Source organism: Xenopus laevis, chromosome 5L (genome assembly GCF_017654675.1).
Source record: "Xenopus laevis strain J_2021 chromosome 5L, Xenopus_laevis_v10.1, whole genome shotgun sequence".
In the NCBI taxonomy this organism is placed as follows: domain Eukaryota; kingdom Metazoa; phylum Chordata; class Amphibia; order Anura; family Pipidae; genus Xenopus; species Xenopus laevis.
In genome coordinates, this window is record NC_054379.1 from 13792451 (window position 1) to 13817722 (window position 25272).

The following is a 25272-nucleotide window of genomic DNA, read 5'->3' on the forward strand; positions in this document are numbered from 1 at the left end:
CGCCGTTTTTGCGAAAATTTTTCAGCGAAACGGGACAAATTCACCCATCACTAACTGAGACGTGATACTCTATTATGATCAACATTAATGGCTACAGCAAAGCTAATGCATTCAGTAGTTTGTGGAACAAATCCAGGGCAGCAACTTGTCTGCAAAGTTCTTTATTGGGAAACTGAGTTACACAACATGTTTCGGGCCTACGCCCTTTATCAAGTGCCTGATAAAGGGCGTAGGCCCGAAACATGTTGTGTAACTCAGTTTCCCAATAAAGAACTTTGCAGACAAGTTGCTGCCCTGGATTTGTTCCACAAACTACTGAATGCATTGAACTATTGGGTATTATACACAGAATACCTGTGGAAGAAGCCAACAACGAAATTTGGTGAGCTTGCTCTGAATATTATATTAGCAAAGCTAATGCGTAGGTTGTAAGTGGTTCATCACTTTTCATTGCTGGCATTAATTCTGCTCCAGGATGAAACCACCCTGTGTACTATAGCCCTTATGTGAGACAAAATCCATATTAGAATTTAATTTCAGAAGATTGAAATAAATATTTCACTGGCTGGCTTTTAACTTGAGCTGCAGTTGCTGATTGGTTTCCTTCAATGTAATCTGATCGGCTTGTGTGCAATAAGAAATGTATTCAAATAGATATAAACAATGTTGTTCATCCCATTGTTATTTGTAATAACACAGGTATGGGACCTGTTATCCAGAATGCAGGGGACCTGGGGGTTTCTGTCATTTGGATTGCCATGCCTTAAGTGCACTAGAAAATCATTCCCAATAAAAAATGTTTTGCTTCCAATGAGGATTAATTAAATCTTAGTTTGGATCAAGTTCAAGTTACTGTTTTATTATTACACAGAAAAAAGAAATCAGTTTTTAAAAATTGAATAATTTGATGGTTCAACTTTAGGTTAACTTTCAATATGCTATAGAATGGCTAATTCTAAGCAACTTTTCAATTGGCCTTAATTTTTTCTTTTTTATAGTTTTTGAATCATTTCCCTTGCTCTTCTGACTCGTGCCAGCTTTCAAAAGGTGGTCACTGACCCCATCTAATAACAAAGGTTCTGTATTGCTACACATTTAGGGGGTTATTTACTAATCTCCGAATGCAAAAATTTGTGATTTTTTTAATAAAATTGGGACTTTTAAAAAATTGGGAATTTTTCGGAATTTATTAAACCCAGAGGATAGAAAAGTCCAAATCTGAAAATCCTGCATCTCAGACCTGTCGAGGTTGCATATAAGTTAATGAGAGAAGTTCCAATGATTTTTCGATGTGCACTGGGTTTCGTAAAATAACCCAAAGTTTCCAGGCAAAAAACATTTCGGACATTCCGGATCTTTTTGGGTGAAAAATCCCAAAAAAACCTGTGAAAATCTGATTTTTTTCCCCCTCATAGCAAATTTTCTGGAAAATGAAATAATAAATAAGCGTAAAAAACCCGAGCAGATTTGATCGTAGTTTGCAGCAAAAAATGTTGAGATAAAACCGGACTTTGATTACTAACCCCTTATTGTAATTGCTACTTTTTATTACTCATCTTTCTATTCAGGCCTCTCCTATTCATATTCATGTCTATTGTTCAAATCAATGCTTGGTTTCTAGGATAATTTGGACCCTAGCAACCAGATTGCTGAAATGGCAAACTAGAGAGCTGTTGAATAAATAGCTAAATAAGGCAAAAAAACACAAATGATAAAAAATGAAAACCAACTGCAAAATGTCTCAGAATATCACTATCTGCATAATATTAAAAATTCATTTAAAGGTGAACAACCCCTTTAAAATGGAGTCTATAGGAGATGGCCTTCCTGTAATTCGGAGCTTTCTGGTAACAAGTTTCCGAATAATGGATCCCATACCTACCTGTATGTAAAAAGGCATAATAGAAGATGAAGAGGTGAATAAGAAAACACAGGAGACACGTTGATGAGTAATATATATATATGGGGTTATGTAATTAAAGGCACTAATTTTGCCCAGGAGCAGTAACTCATAGCAACCAATCAGCAGGTAGAATTTAATGTTCACCTGTTTCAAAAGAAACATTCTATTAGTTGCTATGGGTTACTGCTCCTGGGCAAACTTGGTGCATTATATTACATAAGGGGCTTGTATTCTGTAGTAAAGCAGCTACTTTACACAAGGAGTGGTTCCTCAGCCAAGAAGTTAATACTTGATATGTAGGGGGTTATTCATCAAAGGTCGAGTGTTAGAGATTTTTTTTACCTCAAATGAACTTGAATGACCTCAAAACGCAATCAAATTGAGTTCTCGATTTGAGTTTTTGGCCAAGACCCTCTGAAAAAAACTGGAACATCAAGAGGGCTATTTACCTCTTCAAATGGTTCAAGGGGCCTCTGCCATTGACTTCTACATGACCTCGACGGGTTTTAGGGTTTTAGGTGGAGTATTTTCGGATTCAAGCAATACCCAGGGTTGGGGTATTCAAGTTTTAAAGGAAAAAAAAAACTTGAATCATTCGAGTTTATTTTTTAAACCTGTAAATGTAAGTTTTGACCCCCAAAAAAACTTTTATGGAAAAAAAAACAACTGGAAATGTAATAAATCTGCCACTAGTGTTAATATGCTCCCTACTACAAGTTGACTTATATTTTGGCTACCATGCCTACAGGGAAGAGTTATTTTTGATTTTTGACATTTTTCAATTTTAAGAATATGATGAAAGCTGCTCAGCTTGCTGATATTTCAAGAGGAACACAGGCTAAGGCAACATTGGTACAGGGAAGAAACAAACATTATCTATTATGGGAAACAAGGGACGAATGCACATGTGCCCCTTGATCATGAATGACTAGTAATGCTTAGACATGCAAATAAAACAGCCAACGCTTACAAACAATATGCTAGGGTTTAATCAGTCAGTTACTATAGACAAATTATAGAGGAGGAGGAGATAATCTTTTAGAGTTTGAGAATATGAAGGGACTTTTGACATTTGTTTTGTTAGTTACCCGTAGAACGTGTGTATTAGAGGATAAAACCTTTTATCAAACTAGGTTATTTTCAGGCGAAAAATATGCTGTGTTTAAAAAAATGTGTTTTCCTTAACCCATATGTTTTATAATAAGATCCAGTTGCTATTTGATGGTGCACACGTTCTGAGGTCTACTGGTTGAAGCAAAGAAACGAGCTTCCTCACATGTGATGCCCCAGATAGACTTCCTAGAGCAACTCCAGGTCCTTTCAATGACTTTTGTTGAGTTAGTCAAGGGATGTTTCATATATTGATGCCCCATTTAATATACAATAATAACACAGTTCAGCAAAGGCCTAGGCTTATGCTTGAGTAGCAGTGCCCTGAAGACAATTTTAAGGTATCAGTTTCACATTAGAAAGAAGAAAACAAATCAATAACCCCCCCAAAAAATGGAAAAATAAAAAAAAACGAACGTGACTAAGGCCACAACAAAATTCCACAGATTTATCAAGGGTCAAATTGAAAATTCAAATTTTTAAATTAGAATTTTGAGTTTATTTTAGTGTAATTTGACTAGGGAATAGTCCAAATTCGATTTGAGTTCAAATCGAACTGTACTGTCCCTTTAAGAATTCAAAGTTGACTATTCGCCATCCAAAACCTGCCAAATTGGTGTTTTTATAAACTCCCATAAACTCTAAATTTGACCCTTAATTACTATGCCCCTTAGTGAACATGGACTCTTTTTATAAAGCTTTGATACAGCACATTTAATTGACATAGGCGTAATTTATTGTATTTATAAATCCATAACATTTTCCCTTTTTAAGGAAGGGGAACAAAGTACAGTAGCATGTTGGACTGAAAAGTTGTAAAATTGTTGCTGAAATCGAATTGTAGTACAGGTGTGGAACCTGTTATCAAGAATGCTTGGGACCTCAGGTTTTCTGGATAATGGATCTTTCTGTAATTTGGATTATTCATACCTTGAGTCTACTAGAAAGTCATGTAAACATTAAATAAACCCAATTTGGATTACTTGGATAAAATGGGAGATGGCTTTTCCGTAATTTGTAGCTTTCTGGATAACGGGTTTCGGGATAACGGGTCCCATACCTGTATTAGTTTTTTAGCAAGTTCATACAAACAGGCGAGAAATTTCAAATTATGTTTTCTCTTATTTTGAAAAAAAAAAAAAAACAAACTATATATATATATATACACACACACACACAAACAATACACAAACAGACAAGTACGTTATCCGGAAACCCGTTATCCAGAAAGCTCCAAACTATGGAAAGGACTCCATAAAGTCTTTTAATCAAATAATTCACTTCTTTTTATTATTTATTTGTAATAATAAAACAGTAGCTTGTACTTGATCCCAACTAAGATATAATTAATCCTTATTGGAAGCAAAATCAGCCTATTGGGTTTATTTAATGTTTATATGATTTTCTAGAAGACAAGGTATGAAGATCTAAATTACAGCAAGATTCATTTTTCGAAAAACCCCTGGTCACGAGCATTCTGGATAACAGGTCCCATACCTGCATATATATATCTATAATACACAAAAGCCATGAATATCCTTTAAATTATTTCCTTATAAACGGTGAGTTCTGATGTCATTTCTGTCACATGACTCATTGAAAATTGTGTATTATAATAAATAAAGTCTCCCCTGTTGCAAAATATGAGGATATTAGAAGTTACCTCGGAGTTCCATCACTTGTATAAAAACACTCGGCCTTCGGTCTCGTGTTTTTATATGGTCATGAAACTCCTCGGTAACTTATAATATCCTTATATTTTACAAGAGGGGGTACTTTATTCACTCTATATACGGTGTATCTTTATATAATAACAAGATCTTTCAACGCCCATCAATATGTTCTTCAAAATAGCAAATGTACTTATTATATATAAATAGGGAATATATGCCTGAACATTTTCTTCGATGTAGGAGTTTTTTTCTTATTTGAAAAAAAAAATTTGACCAAATTCTAATTTATTCTAATGTTATTAAGAACAGAGCACAGGTGTTGCTGTAAATGAGAAATGATATATAAACTTTGACCTTGCGGTTAGTAGAGTTTTTTTCCCTTTTTGATATTTTTGTAACAGTTTATGTACAACACAAACAAATAGAATAATTCATTGCAGGAAAAATCAGTTCTTAGCATTGGTTTCTTTTCCATACCGTTCTCATATGTGATGTCTAAAGGTCTTTTCCAGAGTTGATGTTCTTATTGCGTTGCACAAATGAGCCTTCAAAGCTCTGAAATAAAAACAAGAACAAAATTGTGACTTTAATAAAGATTGGCTAGACAAGGTCAGTATAATCCCATTTTGCTCCCTTGAGACTCTATGCATGGACATGTGCATATATATATATATATATAGGTGTTATGCAGTGAGACTTTAAAAGACTTACAGCCCATAGAAACCAATCAGCAGTCAATATTTTACTTGTCTAGCGTCTGTATTATGTTGAAAAAGATATTTAGAAACGTGGCTTAACTAAGAAAAAAACCCTGAAAAGTATGTTTATAAAGTGTCGTTTTTTTTAACCATTCCTGCAATAAACATGGATATGTTGAGAATCAGTGATCATCAGTGCTCATTTATAATCTTGCATTTAAATTAGGTTGTGTGCAATGTACAGAGTAGTTTGAGAAAAAAATCATATTTTGCACATGGATAAAACAGAGATATTTTTTACTGTCCATAGCTGAACTTAAAGGAGAAGGAAAGGTTAAAACTAAGTAAGCCTTATCAGAAAGGTTTATATAAATACACCAAATGCTGCTCTGAGTCCTCTGTCAAAAGAAAAACTGCATTTCTTTACTTCTATTGTGTACTCATGGGCTTCTGTATCAGACTTCCTGTTTCCAACTTAAACTTCCTTGCCCCGGGCAAGAGCATGCTCAGTTTGCTCCTCTTCCCCACCCCCTTACTTCTCTGCTGTAATCTGAGCCCAGAGCTATGAGTGAGCAGGGAGAGACAGAGGCAGGAAGTGATGTCACACCAAGCAATATGGCAGCTGCTATCCTAAACAAACAAATATCTTCTAGAGCTGATTACTCGGGTATGGTAAAAATGCTACAGAATAAATATAGTGTTATAGCTTGCTAATCTATTGGCAATAAAATGCCTCTGTAGCTTTCCTTCTCCTTTAAGCCACATTAAGCTTAGACTTTTCAATACAGCTTTTATACCAATGGTTCGGATAATTCAAGAAAACAGGGGTGGGATTATGAAGCAAAATGGGTGGGGTTGTGATGCAAAAGGGAACTGCGTTATGATTTAGAAGGGTTGACGCAGGACCGATACGGCCAATGCAGAAGAAATTTGGTTGGGCGTGAGGAAAGGTATGGGAGACGACAGAGCCAACCTTGGATTGGGGTTGGGACAAGGTGATTTCATTTTAAAACATTGTACTGCAGTCCAGGTCTAGGATGGTGAAACACCAGCCAGGTGGCAACCCTATATTTATTCCAGGGCATCAATGCCCCTATACCAATAATGAATCATGCCTTCAAACCTCATCTTTTGAAGTTGTTAAACCGGCCTTAGAGGAATTAGTTCTCCTTTAAAGTCCCACATAAACGTATAAAATATATTCTGGACCCAACAGAAAAAAAGAGCTGATATTACACAAGAAGCAAAATACACTTCAATGAAGCTCAGCGTTAGAAAAGTGCATTTGTATACGCCACCCTCGGACAGCCGATATAATTCTATAAACTGAAACAAACGCAGCTGACAGATCATTCAGTCCTCGAACAGAAAGCGAAATTGTTTTCTTCTATTCCTTTCAACTTCTGATATTTAGACCCCCACTGAGATGAATGGAGGATTTCCGAGCAGAACTCGCGCACAGACAAGTCACTTAAGTGATGTTTCTTAAAAAACATAAAATAAATAAATACAAATGAAATAAATAAAAAACGGAGGTTGGGCATAATAATTGCAACAGACATTTAAAGAAATTTCTGTCTGCTATTAGTTTTCATTAAGCTGTCAGAACATCATTATACCCTAATTTAAATGATGGCTTTTAATGCTTGCTTGGAGATAACTGTTTGGAGGTTTTCTGCTTTACTTCTCCAGTGCTAAGTGCTCTAAGCTTGGCATGATTAACAAAACTGTGTCTAATCCCTTTTAACACCTTGGATGCCAGCAATAATTTGAAATTCTATGTAATATCTTCTCTATAAGACCCTACCCCCATAGACCCCCCCCCTCCCTCCTCCCCAGCCTACCTGCTACCCTGGGCAAATGCCCCTTTTTACTTTTTACTTACCCTTCGGTGCAGATTCACGGCATCAGAGTTCACGGTAGCCATCTTCTTCTTCTTTGGTCTTCATCGGGTCTTCTTCTGGCACTTTGACAATTTTCGTGACAAAAAGATTGCTCCAACTGCGCATGCGCTGATACGGAACTTACTTCCCAATGAAGACCAAAGAGAAGAAGATGGATGATGTGAACTCCGATGCTGTGAATCTGCACCGAGGGGTAAGTAAAAAGTTAGCGGCATTTGCCCTGGGTAGCCGCTAGGCTGGGGGGGAGGGAGGGGGGTCTATGTAGGGTAGGGGTTTACTTCTCCTTTAAATTGGCCCACCAGTGCTAGGACACCCAAGCAGGGAGGGATCTCCCGGTGTAAGTGGCCATGTTGTGTAGTGCTCATGTTATGAGGTCACACGCATGTGCATAATAAACGAATTGCGGCACTCACTTATTATATGCATATGCCCCAACATGGCCACTCGCACTGGGAGCTCTCTCCTGGGGCGGTTGTGTCTTAGCGCTGGTGGGGCGGTTATTCATTTTTTTAAAAAAATAACTACTGTTTCCCCAGCTGGAGTGCAGGCTCTATTAACAGGTTCCCTTTAAATATTAAAGCACAAGTGGTCACAATAAATGTGGTAAATGCCCGTCTGTATAAACATGTATAACATGGTGTGTGTACTCAAAGGCCAAATAACTAAGATATAGTAAATCTATATCTGATCGATCCCTGAATAAAATTGATTATGGAGGGCACTGATTTGGCTCGTAAATGGGTCTGAGGCTGCTATAGAGATATAGAAGGCCTTACAGAAATAACCTTACACCGCACATTTGGGAATAATATAATCTACATGACACTGAACTTCAGCCTCTCTTTAGAGCCCTTTTCCACCCTTATCTACTAATTTTCATCTACCCAGTTAGGACATCAGGGAAGTGTATAGGGATCCAACATACAAACTATACAAATATGTAACCAGTATATGCTACGTTTAGATGCATTGATGCATTTAGATACTGTGCCCCAGACCTTCAGCAAGGGGAGCAGATACCAGGAAATTTGAAAAGAGGCTGGCACAAGCCTGGACCCACAAAGTAGTAAAGCTGGAGTAAAGCCGGAGTCAGATTGTAATTGATTTCAAGTCATTTGAGTATTGAATACCCAAATGACTTGAACTTAATTACAATCTGACTCCGACTTTACTACTTCGTGGGTCCAGGCTTGTGCCAGCCTCTTTCAAAGGTTCCTGGTATCTATCCAACATACAAAGCAAGGCCAAGTATGATTGGTGGAAAAATGAATGAGTGGACATTTTGCCAGTGATTTTCCAGACCAAAAGATGAAACCAACCCACAGAATTATAGGTAGCACAAGCTTAGCCCAACTTTATATTAGCGCATCAACAGCTAGAATAAACCTGTAGCCAATCAGAGCCCTGGAACTTTCATAGAACTGGAGTAAGTAGCCAGTAAGTACCCCAGTGCTTGAGCAAGTAGCCAATATGAGAATTAAACCTTTAAAATTCATATTTCAACTCTTAAAATGGTCAGTAACCACATCTATGAAAATTCCTCTTTATAATTCATACCCAACTTGGTATAGATATAAATTTAACCTGAAATCTGGTCTTCTGGGGGTGAGAAAATAATTGGGTGTCTACTTCAAATGGAACTTTAGAGAAACTGAGAGTTGTGTTTTCTAAAAGTACCTGTAAAGCAAAAACGTTCTTCTCTAGAACCCCCCTTCATGCACAAAGGTAGTATGTTAAATGTTAAATAAATTAAAAGAAAAATTCAAGAAGACCAAAGTCCAATACTCTGAGAAGAAACCATGTTGTTCCCCAGTTGAGAAGAAAAAGTGAACAAGAAGAACACGCACATAAAACTGGCTGCTGTGCTACAGCTGAGCTAAATCGTGCCGAGACATTATGATGTAGCATGGACAAGCTCAAACTATTTATACAAACACTTCGAATTTCGGGATGATTTAGATCCCTGCCTCGACATGTGGATTAACAGCAAAGACCAGGAAAAAGAGAAATTCCCACTGCGAGTTTCAGTTTTCACGTGAGTCTGTCAGTCTTATGACAATTTAATTACATTTTATTTTTATCTAGTGTTTCCTCACCAGGTTTCGGTAGCAATGTCTCATCAATATATTATTCAGGTGTATCATGAGGGGGAAAAAAAACCTAAGGATCCTGGGCTCTGGGCCAATCTTGCCTCTGACTGCTGCTTGCTTAACTGAGCAAAGATTTGCTGTGCTTCAAACGGGGGAACTTGACTACACTAGAACCAGCAGTGACAGCCAAGGTGTCGGCCTGAATTTTAACAAAGCTGTTTCCAGCATGTGTTCAGGCATGTGGAACCGGCACTTAAACTGTACGCTAAAAGGCTTCAATCTTGTTCTATCTCCTAATTTGCCTCAGATGCAAACTCAAAGAGTTTTCATAAAAGCAGATCATTACAGGAGATGCATAATGGCAGCTCGGCCGCAATATATTGCTTTCTCCAAAGAGCCCTTATTTATTTATTTGTTTGTCCACTTTACAAAAAAAAAAAAATATTTGTGACTATTTATTGAGATAATAGAGGAACTGATTTGGTTTTTTCAGACGTGGCTGGGTTGCATACATTAAGGAAAGAACAGAGAGAAATTACACAAGATCAAACCCAAAAAAGGTTATTTTCACTCTTTCTCTCTGGAGTGAATTAGTAGGAAATCCAGAGAAATGGCAGATGAAGTTCAACATGGCTAAATAGAAAGTCATACACCTAGGGGCCAATTCACTAACTTCGAGTGAAGGATTCGAAGTAAAAAAAACTTCGAATTTCGAAGTGTTTTTTGGGCTACTTCGACCATCGAATGGGCTACTTCGACCTTCGACTACAACTTTGAATCGAAGGATTCGAACTAAAAATCGTTCGACTATTCGACCATTCGATAGTCGAAGAACTGTCTCTTTAAGAAAAAACTTCGACCCCCTAGTTCGGCAGCTAAAAGCTACCGAACTCAATGTTAGCCGATGGGGAAGGTCCCCATTGGCTTTCCTAAGTTTTTTTGATCGAAGGATATTCCTTCGATCGTTGGATTTAAATCCTTCAAATCGAACGATTCGAAGGATTTAATCGTTCGATCAAAGGATTTTAATTCCCAGTCGAATATCGAGGGTTAATTAACCCTCGATATTCGACCCTTGGTGAATCGGCCCCCTAGTAATTAGAAATGAGCGAATTTTTTCAGCATGCATGGATTCACAGCGAAATTCCGCATTTCCTTATCAGTGGATTTTTCAGTGAAATTAAGACAAAAACTGCAGAAAAATTTCCCCTGAGAAAAACCTCAAGAAAAACACCCATTTGACTTTAATTGGAGTGAGGAAAAAAAGGAGAGAAGAAATTGCCCGTAGATTATAATATTTTTTGCGACAAAAAAGTCACAGAGACAAAAAAGTCACCTGTAGACTCTAATATATTTTGCTACATTTTCTTCATAGCCTTTAATATGTTTCATTAATCTTTTCATAATTTCACAAATTTTTCATAAGTTTTGCAATGAAGCGGGACAGATTCCCTCATCACTACTAGTAATGAGTAAGTTGTTTCTCATTTAAAAGGCATCACTTTAGGCAAATTAGTTATGGAAAAGGAAATAATTGTAGATGGACTTGATTGCAGCGAAGATGTTGGGGGAAACTGGAATTTTTTCATTTGAGGTTCAAATTTTTCCTTCACTGATTTCATGGGTTGAATGTTTCTGGTAAATAGAATCGCAAACAATTTATTTAATACAAATAAATGAGCAGAGCAGTGATTTGAAAAATATATTTGACATGAATTTAAGGGATTGGACAGAATTCAGAAGGGGAAAAGGAGAGGGGGAAGAAATGGGGTGACAGAAGCTGACCAGGCTTAGCTATTAACTAATTCACTCCCCAGTGAATCTCACTTTTCTTGTCCTTTAAAGTCACATGGCATTAAAGTCAGTTGCACACAGCATTTTCTCAACTAGTGTGCTTTAGGGGGCAGATTTATCAAGGGTTGAAGTGAATTTGAGGCAATTTTCGAAGTAAAAAAATTCAAAATCCAAAGTAATTTTGTTGGATATTTCAACCATCGAATAGGATACTACAATTTCGACTTCAAATTCAATTTGAAGTAAAATTGTTTGAATATTCGACCATTCGATAATCAAAGTACTGTCTCTTTAAAAAAAACTCTGATTTCAATACCTCACCAAATTAAATCTGCCGAAGTGCTATGTTAGCCTATGGGGACCTTCTAGAGCACTTTTATAAGTTTTTTGAAGTAAAAAAAAAAATCGTTTGATCGATCGAACGATTTTTCTGTGAACACAAATGACCGAATTCCATGTAAAAAAACTTCGACTTCGATATTTGATGTCAAAGTATTCCAATTCGATGGTCTACTTCCAAATTTGACCCTTGATAAATCTGCCCCTAAGTGTACACAGGATCGATTTCAGCACAAAAATGAATAGTTTAACTTAGAAAATCCAGTGAAAACTGGCAAAGGGGGTTACACTAATGGAGGTATTTACTAAAACTCGAATGTCAAAAACCCGAAAAAATTGTGTTTTTTTAGTATAAAATCTGAATTTTTAAGTGGAAAAAAAATCATGAATTTTTTTGGAATTTATTATACCCCGAGGATGGAAAGAATCAGAATCCAAAAAATCCAGAATCGGTGCTGAGGTTGCATATACAGCAAGTCAATGGGAGAAGTCCCAAAGATATTTTTATCTTCACTGGGTTTTGTGCAATAATCTGAAGTTTTTGAGGGTTTTCAGGCAAAAATCCAAAAAAACCCCAGTGTTTTTCACGTTTTTTTCGGATCTTTTCCCGCAAACAAAATTTTCGAGAAAGTGTAATAGTAAATAAGCAGAAAAAACCTATGCAGCGTTTTTTTCAGAGAATATTGAGATTAATTCGGACTTTTTTTCATTTTTTTTCTTTTTTAAATAAATGGTGTGTTCCTAATTTCATTTCTGCCACGCATGCTTTTTTTTCCACGTAATATTTTTTAACCACATTTTTTTTCCTTTAAAAATCAAAAGCTTGATGCCCGTACCCTGGCAAGCTTTTTAATTTTTAGAAGAAAACAAAAAATGCAACGACCCCCCCCCCAAAAAAAAAAAAACAAGATTCAGATAAATGAACCAGAATGAAACCATTTTTAAACCTCGTTTTTACCCAATCCCTTTAATAAGATTCCCAAACGAAATCTTGGATTCAGTGCATTTCTCACGCTCACATACCTTTAGTAGACTTAGGGTATGGAGATCCAAATTATGGAAAGACCCCTAAACTGAAAAACCCAGGTCCTGAGTATTCTGTAACAGTCCCCCACCTGTACCAAATTTTACTAACATTTCTATTACTAACTGGCTGCACATAAAGCTAAATAAATGCAAAATAAACCATAGAAATAAGAGTACATAATATAGAAAATCAAAATAAATGATCTAAATCAGTGTCATTTTTTGTGTGATTTTGACTTGATAAAAACTGAAAAAATAAGAGCAACTGATGGTATTAGTTTCTAGTTGATTCTTTACATTAAATCCACATTTTATTTGATAATACATATGTACATATATAGGACCCGTGACTAAGATTGCAATTATTTATTTAATCTTTTTTTTTTTTTTTTTGCTAAATTATAAATTGGAGCAGTCATATCTGTTTGATAAGAGAACAATAAAGTACCGTTCAGTCTATATTTGCCTTTTAATCTTGGGTATTTTCACAGTTAGCTCTTTTATAAACACAGGCGAAGAATTTCGTCTCCTGTGCGCCACGTCCACATCTTGCCCACCTTTTATGTAGTAAAGGAAAACAATGTATGACTGTGACATTTGAAAGTCTTTGCTCCTGGGAATTATTCAAATAAAATTTGGAGGAAGCATTTATGTCAAGAAGATTCAGGGGTGATTTAATGGGTGGTATTTAGTTGAATATGAAAAAATGTGGTCATGTCTTTTCACATAAGGGGGCAGATTTATCAAGGGTCGAATTTCGAAGTTAAAAATACTTCAAAATTCGACCATCGAATTGAAATACTTCGACTTCGAATATCGCGAATTTGGGTATCCTGCGGTCGAAGTAAAATCGTTCAATCGAACAATTAAATCCTTCGAATCGAACGTTTCGTAGGATTTCAACGATCGATCTAATGATTTTTCTTTGACTTCCAAAACGTAGAAAAATGCTCTAGAAGGTCCCCATAGGCTAACATAGCACTTTGGCAGGTTTATTTTGGCGAAGTATAGAAATCAAAGTTTTTTTTAAAGAGACAGTACTTCGATTATCGAATGGTCGAATATTCGAACAATTTTACATCGAATTTGAAGTCGAAGTTGTAGTATCCTATTCGATGGTCGAAGTATCCAAAAAATTACTTCGAATTTTTTTACTTCGAAAATTCCCTCGAATTCACTTTGACCTTTGATAAATCTGCCCCTCAATGTTTCTCCAAAGAAGGGCAGCTGCCCTAGGTCTAACATATAGTGGTGCCACATAGAGTTCTAAGTAGAAAGAGTAAAGGACAGCTGGTGTGGGAAGATGGTGAGAACACGACTGCAGAAGAAGACTTAATACTACTGCCAAATCCTAATAAACTGCACTAACTTCTCCTTTTGGCTAAATTCCTACACGAGGAGCCAGTACTGACACTTGTGATCTTGTGTTATCTGTTGCAGTTCCAAGATTCCAAGATTCAGACTACATTTGCATTTTAGGAGTATTTAGTCTTGAACTATATATTCTGACCAAACTCCCTTCCACAAATTGAATTCATTTATCATAAATTTTTTCTCGAATCGTACGATTGACGCTATGAAAAACGTTTTTTTAACTGTCGCTGCAAAAACTCAACTTTATCTGATTATCGGACAAAAAGCCAGACTTTAGAGGACTATCTAGCGCAGATCACAATGTCATGAAACACCTTCTGGGATGTCTGCCATTGACTTCTACATGACCTCGACAGGTTTTATTTTCGTAGCTTTGGGGTATAATAAACCTCTAAAAATTCTATTTTTTTTCCACAAAAACTATTATGTAATAAGAGCTTCCCGTGTTACAAGCAACCTCCCTACCTATTATTCTACTCTAATTTGGCATCTGGTTTGACTGTATTGGTTAAGGCAAAAGACTTACCCTCATTTTAATAAAAGGCACTACGTTTGCCCAGGCGCAGTAACCCATAGCAACCAATAAGATTATTACTTTTATGACCATTATTGCTACCTGCTGATTGGTTGCTATGGTTTACTTCTCCTGGGCAAATTTGATGTGACTAATAGGAGAGGCACCATATATACATTCTGCCCAAGGATCTGTTGGGAAGTTACAAAGGATTCGTGTTTTGTTGGGCTCTCCATACTATATGGGGCAGATTTATCAATTTCGAAGTGGAAAATACTTTGAAATTCGACCATCAAATTAAAATACTTCGAATTCGAATATCGAAGTAGAAAGTATTTTTTACCGAATTTGGTCATCGAACGATCGAAGTAAAATAGTTTGATCGAACGATTAAATTGTTTGAATCGAGCGATTTGAACCATTTTATCGTACGATCGAACTATTTTACTGCGATGTGTGAAGACTTAGAAAAAGGTTGTAGAAGGTCCCCGTAGGCTAACATAGCACTTCGGCAGGTTTAATTTGGCAAAGTATTTAAGTCAAAGGTTTTTTTAAAGAGACAGTACTTCGATTATCGAATGGTCAAATATTCAAACTATTTTTACTTTGAATCGAATTCGAAGTAAATTCAAAGTCGTAGTATTCTATTCGATGGTCAAAGTTTCCAAAAAATTACTTTGAATTTCGAATTTTTTTACTTTGAAAATTCCCTCAAATTCACTTCAACCCTTGATAAATCTGCCCCTAAATTTATAAAGAAATATCTGTATAAAAGTGTTGCTGTGCTGTAAAAAATTGACCTTTGGGTTGGCAAGTGTGGGAGTTGTTTCTTTTATTGGTGTGTATGGGGGGATGTTCATAAAAAATAGGCCAATGGTGGCATCAGGCACATCCAGTTATATACAATGTTGTATTCTGTAGGGTAAGGGTAAGAAGTAGGGATCCCAAAATATTAAAACCAATGTTTTTGTTGAGGCTCTTCATTTAGAAGTATCCCCATTTATCCTCTTGAGTTGTAGTAACCTAGTGAGAAGATAGTGAGGAGCTGTATAAATTAACATACACTCTGTATCTGCTTTGGCAACACATTTATTATACCGAATATATGAAAATCGAGCAAATACAGTAGCATTATTTACTGTCAATTAACCCAAGCAAGATGAGAAGGAATGTACGTTGGAATGCAGAACTTTGAAATAAATCATCTGTAACACGAGGTTCCTATCAAACCTAGTTTTGTTAAAGAGTATTGTCGATTCTGAGATATTAAGGCTTTATTTATCACTGTGACAAGAATATTTTGTCCTGCTGCAAAAAAAAAAAAACCCCTTCACTATGGAGGAATAGCAAAATTGTGTGGACGAAGGACCATGTTTTACACAATAGTTTCGAGGTGAAAAAATACCTAATTCCATATGAGTCAAACATTTCATTTGTCAACTTGTCTAACAGCACCATTGCAGTGTTTGCACATTGAGGCACATTTACGAAGGGTCGAATATCGAGGGTTAATTAACCTTCGTAAAGTCGAAGGATTTATAGCAAATGCTTCTATCAAACGATCCAATAAAAAATCAATTAAATCCTTCGAAGCGAACGATTCGAAGGATTTTAATCCATCGATCTAAGGATTTTCCTTCGATCTGAAAAAGGAAGGTCCCCATAGGCTAACATTGTAGCTCGGTAGGTTTAAAGTGGCGAAGTAGGTAGTCAAAGTTTTTTTTAAAGAGACAGTACTTTGACTATCAAATAGTCAAACGATTTTTAGTTCGAATCGAAGTAGAAGTCGTAGTCGAAGGTCGTAGTAGCCTATTCGATGGACGAAGTACTAAAAAAAAACCTTTGAAATTCAAAGTTTTTTTACTTCAAATCCTTCAGTCGAGCTTAGTAAATGTGCCCCATTGTGTTGGGTGAGAGGAGTTATAATTAAAGTGGACCTGTCACCCAGACATAAAAATCTGTATAATAAAAGTCCTTTTCAAATTAAACATAAAATCCAAATTATTTTTATTTATTAAAGCATTCATAGCTGTTGTAAACTCATTTAAAAATCTCAGCTGTCAATCAAATATTGTCTGCCCCTCCTCTATGTCTTAGGCAATTACTTTCAATTTCCATTCAACACTTCCTACATGTCACTGCTCTCCCCACATTCCCCCTGTTCTCTTCACCATTTAATTGTGTAGCCAGGGCATGGGGATGGACATCAGGTCCCCCATTCTGGTGCAATAATAAGATTTTGAGATGATGGAAGGCTTGTCTTAATAACAGTGTCCACAAAATGGCTCCTGCCTGCTTGTTATAAATATGAATTCTGAGACGGAAGGAAACAAGATTAAAATAATTTTCACAGTGTAATTAAAGTTCATTTTGCTTGACTAACAGGATAAAATAGAATTTGGAATATTTTTTTTGGGTGACAGGTCTCCTTTAAATAAATATACAGTATATACACCTACATATACACAACCATATGAGAATGGAAAATTGCTCTTGTGAGCACTTTTACATGCATTGTGTTTTTTTTAGTTATTATGATATTTGCAGTTTTTACTGATCTTTTGTGTAGGTGGTCAGGAGGTAAAATATGAATATCAAAGTCGAAGGATTTACCTTTATTCCTACGATCGAACGATCGAAGGAATAATCGTTCGATCGAACAATTAAATCCTTCTAATCGAACGATTCGAAGGATTTTAATCCATTGATCGAAGGATATTCCTTCGATCAGAAAATTGTTTGATTTTTAGTTCGAATCATTCGATTCGAAGTCGAAGGTCGTAGTCGAAGGTCAAAGTAGCCCATTCGATGGTCGAAGTAGCCATATTCGACCATTCGAAATTTTAACTATTTTTCCTCTATTCCTTCACTCGAACTAAGTAAATGGGCCCTTAAGTGATAGCAGAGAAGCATCAATGAACTATTCCTGCATCAGAAACATAAGTCTTTGCAATTGTGTCTGGGCCCTGAACGGGCAAATGAGCAGAGGAGCTAATATCATGAAAACTTAAAAAATTTATGTAAATTAGCAAAAGTGCTCAGTAGAGCAATTTGACATTGTTACATGGATGGGTATAGGACCCATTAAAAAAAAAATCAAAAAGTATATAAAAATATTACTATAAATACAAAGCTCTATAGCTGTTATAGTTTCCCTTTTAAGAGGAACTTATCTTAATAAATAACACCAAAAGACTAACTGCATAGCTGCTCCGAGGCAGAATTGTAACAAGTCTGTTTTGTGATGTGTCGCGGTGCAGGCGAGTTGAAAGCTGAAGGCCGCCGCCTTTGTGGCATCTCCGTTCCATGTGATTCGCAGGCCAACGTGCGGCAATTAGTCTAATTAATAGGAAACAATGAGCGGCGTTGCCACTTATCAAATTGATTGTTCCCCAATCAAAACAAAGCAGGCCGGCCTTTTGATGTAATTTCAAGAGATGATTTGAAATGTCATGTTACTGCAAGCCAATTACCTTTTGACTGGAGTCACGGTTAACAGAATGCATAATTGCCACAAATTTGGAAAGGCTGCTTACTGCTGCTATGCTAATTATCTGTCTTTTTGTCATAAAATGGAAAGGTTGCTGCAAGGGCTAGCCAACTGGCCTTTCTTGTTTACACCACTTCTTGGATTTGTTTTTAGGAAAATATAAATATATATATATCCATTCATCAAAATATTGCCAAGTAATAAAAAGTGTCCTGTTTGCACGGTTTTATGGGTGCTTTGCTAAGAAAAAGAAAGGTGAGCACTATGTGACTACAAGGGGCCCTGGGGAAAGCAGGACAGTTGGGCCCCAGAGTTGTCCACCCAACTCTTCCATTGTTTTTGAACTACAATGAATTTAAAAGCCTTGATACACCCCATGAGTTTGAAATAGCAAATGACTAGTTTTTTTCCTCTGGATACTCTAAAGCAGAGGTTTTATGTGTAATATCTAATCTGTAACCCAGCAAGTAAAATGTATTTATATATTGTAACAGTCATCCTGCTAAAGTTCCAGGGGTACCCAGGGTACACATAAGCACTCACCCCAAATCTCCCCATAACTGGCCTTCAGACTGGGCCTCCTTAGCTCATAACAAGGTTACAGATATATAGAAACATTGGGGTAACAGTCGCCCTGCTACAGTTCCAGGGGTAGCCTTGGCACAAATAAGCACTCACCCCAAATCTCCCCCTAACTGACCTTCAGGCAGGACCCCTTAACTCATAACAAAGTTACAGATATATAGAAACATTGGGGTAACAGTCACCCTGCTATAGTTCCAGGGGTACCCAGGGCACAAATAATCACTCACCCCAAATCTCCCCCTAACTGACCTTCAGACTGGGCCCCCTTAGCTCATAACAAGGTTACAGATATATAGAAACATTGGGGTAACAGTCACCCTGCTATAGTTCCAGGGGTACCCAGGGCACAAATAATCACTCACCCCAAATCTCCCCCTAACTGACCTTCAGACTGGGCCCCCTTAGCTCATAACAAGGTTACAGATATATAGAAACATTGGGGTAACAGTCACCCTGCTATAGTTCCAGGGGTACCCAGGGCACAAATAAGCACTTCCCCCAAATCTCACCCCTAACCAACCTTCAGACTGGGTCCCCTTAGCCCACGACTGTACAGAGAATCAAATAGTTTGTACAAAAACTTTATTTGATGATCTTTAACTACAGAATTTCTATTTTGCTTAATAAGATTTAGAATATATGTGTGTTTATATTTTACACAGAATTATATTGTCGATTTCTCTTGAAAAAAAAGTAGAAATAAATCCATTCTACTTGAATCTGTGGTCGTGGAGTTATATTTTTAGTGTATGCTCAAGTTAGAGTTCACATATGACCAGCTGCGTGCCACCGCCTAAGAAAAGTACAATCAGGAATAACATATGGCCCCTCTTCCCATATTTAAATATTTATAGACTGAGATAGAAGAACAATAATGACAGGCCAGTGCCCATGTTATTTACTGTCACCCTGCAGACACCTGCCATTCTGATACATGTGTTACTTTTGGAATTAGAAACCCAGTCTTGCATTCCTCTGTCTCAGCAATAGCAAATAAGGGCACCGTCTACATTGAAAAACACATTTCTACAAATCAACAAGATCGGGTCTATAGAGCAATGTAAATGCACCAATGCAAAGTAAATATTGATTCCTTCTGGCAAAGGCTAAAAATATGGTGCTTTGTTCTTCTTTGAGGAGCCCAATGTAGCACATATGGGCAAATTCACTAACCTGCGGAGTTGCGCAGGCTTCGCCACACTTCGCCAGTCGAAGTTTCGTCAGGGCGCCGCTAATTCACTAAAATCCGAAGTTGCGCTCAGGGAGGCGAAAGGTAGGGAAGTTGCGCTAGCGTTAATTCGTCAAGGAAAGCGCAGTTACGCTAGCGATGCCTACTTTGCATACGGCGCCAAGTTAAAGTACAATGGACGTATATGTAGCAGCAAATACATTACACTACACAAGCCGGGGAATGCTTCATAAAATAAAATAGAGGCGTTATTTTGCCCTATACATGTGCCCACTGTATAGTTTAGGTGCCATATGTTAGGAAATGTAGGGGGGAAGGAGGGTACCCCCAAAAAAACTTACGATCTTTTTCAGCCTATCACTCTTAAAAAAGCAAAAGACGCCAGCGTTTTTTGGGACTTTTTTGGAACTTTTTTTGAAGCAATCCCTATCTACTCTATTGCTCTTCGCCTGGTCTGAGGTGGCGAAGGCAAGTCTGGCGCAAGAGGTAACGGTCAGTAAAATGCGCAAGTTAGTGAATTAGCGTAGCTACGTCTCTTCGACATAGCCCAACTTCGTCTGGCGTAAGGGTGCGATGTAGCGCTAGAGTAGGTCTACTTCGCTAGCGAATTTATGGCAGCACCCGTTAGCAAATCGGCGAAGTAACGAAATGACGTCACGCTGGTGAATTTGCGCTAACGTTAGGCGCTTCACACTTTAGTGAATTTGCCACATTGGGTGAACTAGCCTGAATTGCTAGGGAATGGTGCTGCCTTGGGTACCCCTGGAACTATAGCAGGGTGACTGTTACCCCAATGTTTCTATATATCTGTAACCTTGTTATGAGCTAAGGGGGCCCAGCCTGAAGGCCAGTTAGGGTGAGATTTGGGGTGAGTGTTTATTTGTGCCCTGGGTACCCCTGGAACTATAGCAGGGTGACTGTTACTCCAATGTTTCTATATATATCTGTAACCTTGTTATGAGCTAAGGGGGCCCAGCCTGAAGGTCAGTTAGGGGGAGATTTGGGGTGAGTGCTTATTTGTAACCTGGGTACCCCTGGAACTATAGCAGGATGAGTGTTACCCCAATGTTTCTATATATCTGTAACCTTGTTATGAGCTAAGGGGGCCCAGCCTGAAGGCCAGTTAGGGTGAGATTTGGTGTGAGTGCTTATTTGTACCCTGGGTACCCCTGGAACTATAGCAGGGTGACCATTACAGCAATATTTCTATACATACAGTATATATATATATGGCTTGTTATGAGCTAAGGTAAGACCAGTCTATCAAGGGAAGGGGGTCAGTTTACAAAAGTACAAGGCTGCAAGCTGAGTGCTTTAATAAAGATCAAGGGTATAATTTTATTTTTTTAAATAAGGTATACATTTCAATAAAACTCAGCTTTAAAAAGCATAAGACATGCTTGTAATTATTTGTCTTATATGATATTCATAGTTCTTGTACATTGTAGTGAAATTCTGCTTCAGGCAAGACTTACTCCAGGCTTCCTATACACCTGGGCCATTTGTTCTGCTGCCTCTATTGTTTCCTCCCTGACTCTTCTGTAAAACAACAGACAAATGACTACATGAACCAGAACTACAGATTGGTCTGCCCTGCATCACAGCTACTAATGTTACATGGTTGGAACACAGGAGAGACATTGAATGGAAACAGTGGTGAAACTTGACCAGCAAAGGAAATATTAATGCCGAAGACAAGCCTTGAAACGAAAAAAGCGAAATGTGTCACTATAAGCCCTGTCTAACAAGGTGTTGAGTACCGAAGCCCAGGGGAATGGCATTCGTCTCACTGTGAAGATTAGACAAGAGCATTCACACAGGACACAGCAGGAATGTGAGGAGCCATAAAGTGATCAATCCCTATAGACTCTCTGTTGAAATGTCACTCAGACGCTCTGACTAGGCCACCTCTCACACAGCTAAACATTTCTTTATATCAGAACAAACTGGGTGATCCTAAAATCTTTCCTCTTCTCGTTGACGTCAGTGTGCAGCGAATGAAGTGAAGAGAGAGAGAGAGGAGATAGTTGAGTTCACATGAAAGCACAGGGACATACGGCTAAGCATACTGATACCGCATGTACAGAGCCAGCCAAAGCCAGCAGGACGCCATGGACCTTCTTACCTCCTTTTTGATTGCACTGAGCAATTTTGTCTTTTTAGAAGAGCCCTCGGGCATGATGAAAACCATAATAAACACACAGCATTTAATTATGAATCCATTAAAACTTAATATATTTCAGTCCCATCGCGAAAAACTCACCAGCTGTGCGAAAGGTACAATCAAAATTTCTGGCTGAGAAGGAAAAATAAGATGTATGAATATGCAAAGAGGCAGATGATCTACAGATACATACAGAACTACCAGTGAAGGTTTCTCTTTACGTATATAGTGCCACTGTATATGAAGCGATGTACATTTATATTTTATATACAAACAACGTGACAAAAACTACATTTAATTCAAATGAAAATGCACAAAAAAACATGATCATGTTTGAGGAGAACAAAACAATGAAGATGATCCTAAGCTCTTTATAGTGGCCACCCACCCACCCACTACTGAACCACACCATTAGGGAGTCACAGAACCACATCTTATTTCCTGGCTAAAATGCAGAGTAGTGTAGAATGGCTGGCAAAAGTCATGTCACACCTCTTCTGACCACTGACAAAGAGCATGTGCAGTTGAAGCAAGGTCTGCATCGGTTTCAGGTGCACTTGTTCCTGTGTGAGACTTCAGAGAAGAGGACCTGAAGCAGCATGAGATGCCACCATACAACAATACAGTGCTACTGGTGTGATTTGGGAGAGGAGAGGCCTCTGGAGGGGTCCTAGGGTTGTTTTCAGGGTTTTGTTCTACTTTATGAGACACAAGAGGAAGGAGATACTTGCCCTGTGTAGAAAGAACTGATAGAGAGATGATAGAGAGATGATAGATAGATAGATAGATAGATAGATAGATAGATAATAGATAGATAGATAGATAGATAGATAGATAGATAGATAGATAGACCGACAGACAGACAGACAGACAGACAGATAGATAGATAGATAGATAGATAGATAGATAGATAGATAGATGATGATAGATAGATAGATAGATAGATAGATAGATAGATAGATAGATGATAGATGGATGGATAGATAGCTAGATAGATAGATAGATGATAGATAGATAGATAGATAGATAGATAGATAGATAGATAGATAGATAGATAGATCTACTTTTCTTTAGGCTCCCATACCAAAAACCTACAGACAGTAAAAATAAAGATTCAGCTAAATAATTAACTAAATATACAAATGACTTTTCTAAGGAAGGAAATATAGAGACAGCTCACTTAGCAGCTGCTAGGGTGCCCAGGAATATGGAAATTAAACAAAAATAATAATGGGATTTCCTAGGTCCACTCCCTGGCCTCTTCCAGCCAGTACATATGGTACACAAAGATGAAACAGAGTTGGTACTTGGACTTTACAAATGGGGTGCTCCCAAATGTATTCAAGGTACATAGAAAAACTCACATTTTAACAAACGTTTTAGGATGAAAATTGGGTAAGACTGAATAAGTCCTGAAACATTTTCTCCACATTTAGAGCGTCTGTATGCACCTACAAGAAATTTGGGAGCACCCCATTTGAAAGTCCAGGTATGAACTTTCTTTTCATCTTTGCGGATATAAAATGATTCATCAGTAAGTAACCCCCACAAGTAGTGATGGGCGAATTTATTCAGCAGGCGCGAATTTTCGGCGAATTTGCGCGATTAGCCGCCAGTGAATAAATTCGTGAAACGCCCGCGAAAATTCGTCGAAAAAAAAACGGGTGCCAGCGTCAAAAACGAGACGCCGGCGCCGTTTCGCCCATCACTACCCACAAGGCTCCCCATATTCCTGAGCACCCCAACAGCTGCCTCTACAGTTCTACCTTGGAAAAGTCTAATTAGTATACTGTATTTACTTGTTTATTTATTTAGACTTTTATATGCATGTAAGAAAGAAGGAAACATGACACAATGATTTCACCTTTTCTCTTTAGCTGAAAATGTATTTTTACTGCGAGTTGAATTAGTCGCAATAAAAATGATCAAGTCATTTGAGGCAATCACTAGTATTTGAATTTAAAATTATTTGCCTGCATTTTGATGTGTTGAGAAGTAAAACGGAAAAGTTCAGTTGAAATATAAAAAGGAATACATAAAGCGGTGACCTTTTTTCCCCCTGTAAAAGGGATGCACGGTAGGAGGGATCCCTTGATTAGACGATGCAGAATCCTATCTCTGATGCCCATGTGCTTGAACAGAGGAGACATACAATTGTAATGTGCTCGGTATAATCTATTCTCTGTTATGACTGTGATCAATCACACCTTCTGTTCAGGAAGTGTTAATCCCAGGCTTAGGCTGCAAAATGTTCCTCGTGCCACAAACTTGACATTTCACTTTTTCAACGATATTAATGATAAATGGTGACTGCCATCAGACTAACTAGGTTACAGTTAGATTAGACCCAATCCGCAGCTTAGAATATGAATTTTAAACACATCCATCCAAGTTGGCTATTGTGTACCAATAAGAGCAGTGGGAGAAGAATGCAGATACTAGTTCTGAACTGTTGATGCACAAAGAGGTTATCCCCAATATTATTGTGCTGTCAGTTCAAATTAACTGTCCATAATTCTATGCATGTTTTCATTCATCCAGGTCATGATATATATATATATACAGCATCTACTGGTGATAAGCCTACAGCAGGGATCCCTAACCTTTTTTTTTAACTGTGAGCATCATTCAAAAAAGAGTTGCGGAGCAACACAAGCATGGAAAATGTTCCTAGGTGGTGCAAAACAAGGGCTGTGATTGACTATGTGGACTGGCAGCCAACATGAGGTTCTGTCTGTTTATGCAACCAAAACTTGCCTCCAAACCAAGAATTCAAAAAAAAGCATCTGCTTTGAAGCCATTGGAAGAAACATCCGAGGGTTTCGTGAGCAACACTTGGACATTTGGACAAGTGGCAAGACATTTTCAAAATTGTTCAGCAAGTGCAGTTGCTTTAGAGCAGTGGTGCTCTTACTACAGGGTAGAATGTCAAGAAGTAATTAAAAAGATACTAACACCAGAAAATAAACTTTCTTAATATCTATCATAAAATTATCTATGAATGATATTTACATAAAAGTATCTGCTTGATGCTTTTACATTGCCTTTCTTACCCCCTTTTTTCCCCGATGAAGGGGCTGCCATATTTGTGCAGCAGGAGTCTGTTAGCATTAGAAACTGTAACTAACACGCTGAGAAGATACAGTCAGGTTGGCAAAACAGTCAGGTTTAGGAACTTGAAGTAAAAATTACTTATAAAATCAGAACTATCAGCGAAAAACAATCAACATGACCTATATGTAACTTTTCATGTAGATTAATATTTTTAAAAATAAAATTTTTAGCATCAGTATCACTTTAAGCCTGAAAGGTGAGGCTGGGATTTGAGTCGAATGACAATTTTCTAGATATGACAGGAACCCCAGGTTGATGGTCAGTTAGGGTTTGAACTGGGGTGAAATCTATATTTATGCTCTAGA

The 25272-nt window shown here is 37.6% G+C and overlaps 1 protein-coding gene across 2 annotated transcripts in view; it reads right to left on the bottom strand.

The window, feature by feature from the left end:
* esrrg.L (estrogen related receptor gamma L homeolog) overlaps positions 1-25272 on the bottom strand; it is a 460320-nt gene that overhangs the window by 217077 nt on the left and 217971 nt on the right. For both annotated transcript variants that reach the window (XM_041562543.1, XM_041562544.1), the window contains exon 4: positions 5164-5241. The gene's annotated coding sequence lies outside the window, so the exon portion shown is untranslated. The remainder of the gene's footprint in view (positions 1-5163; positions 5242-25272) is intronic.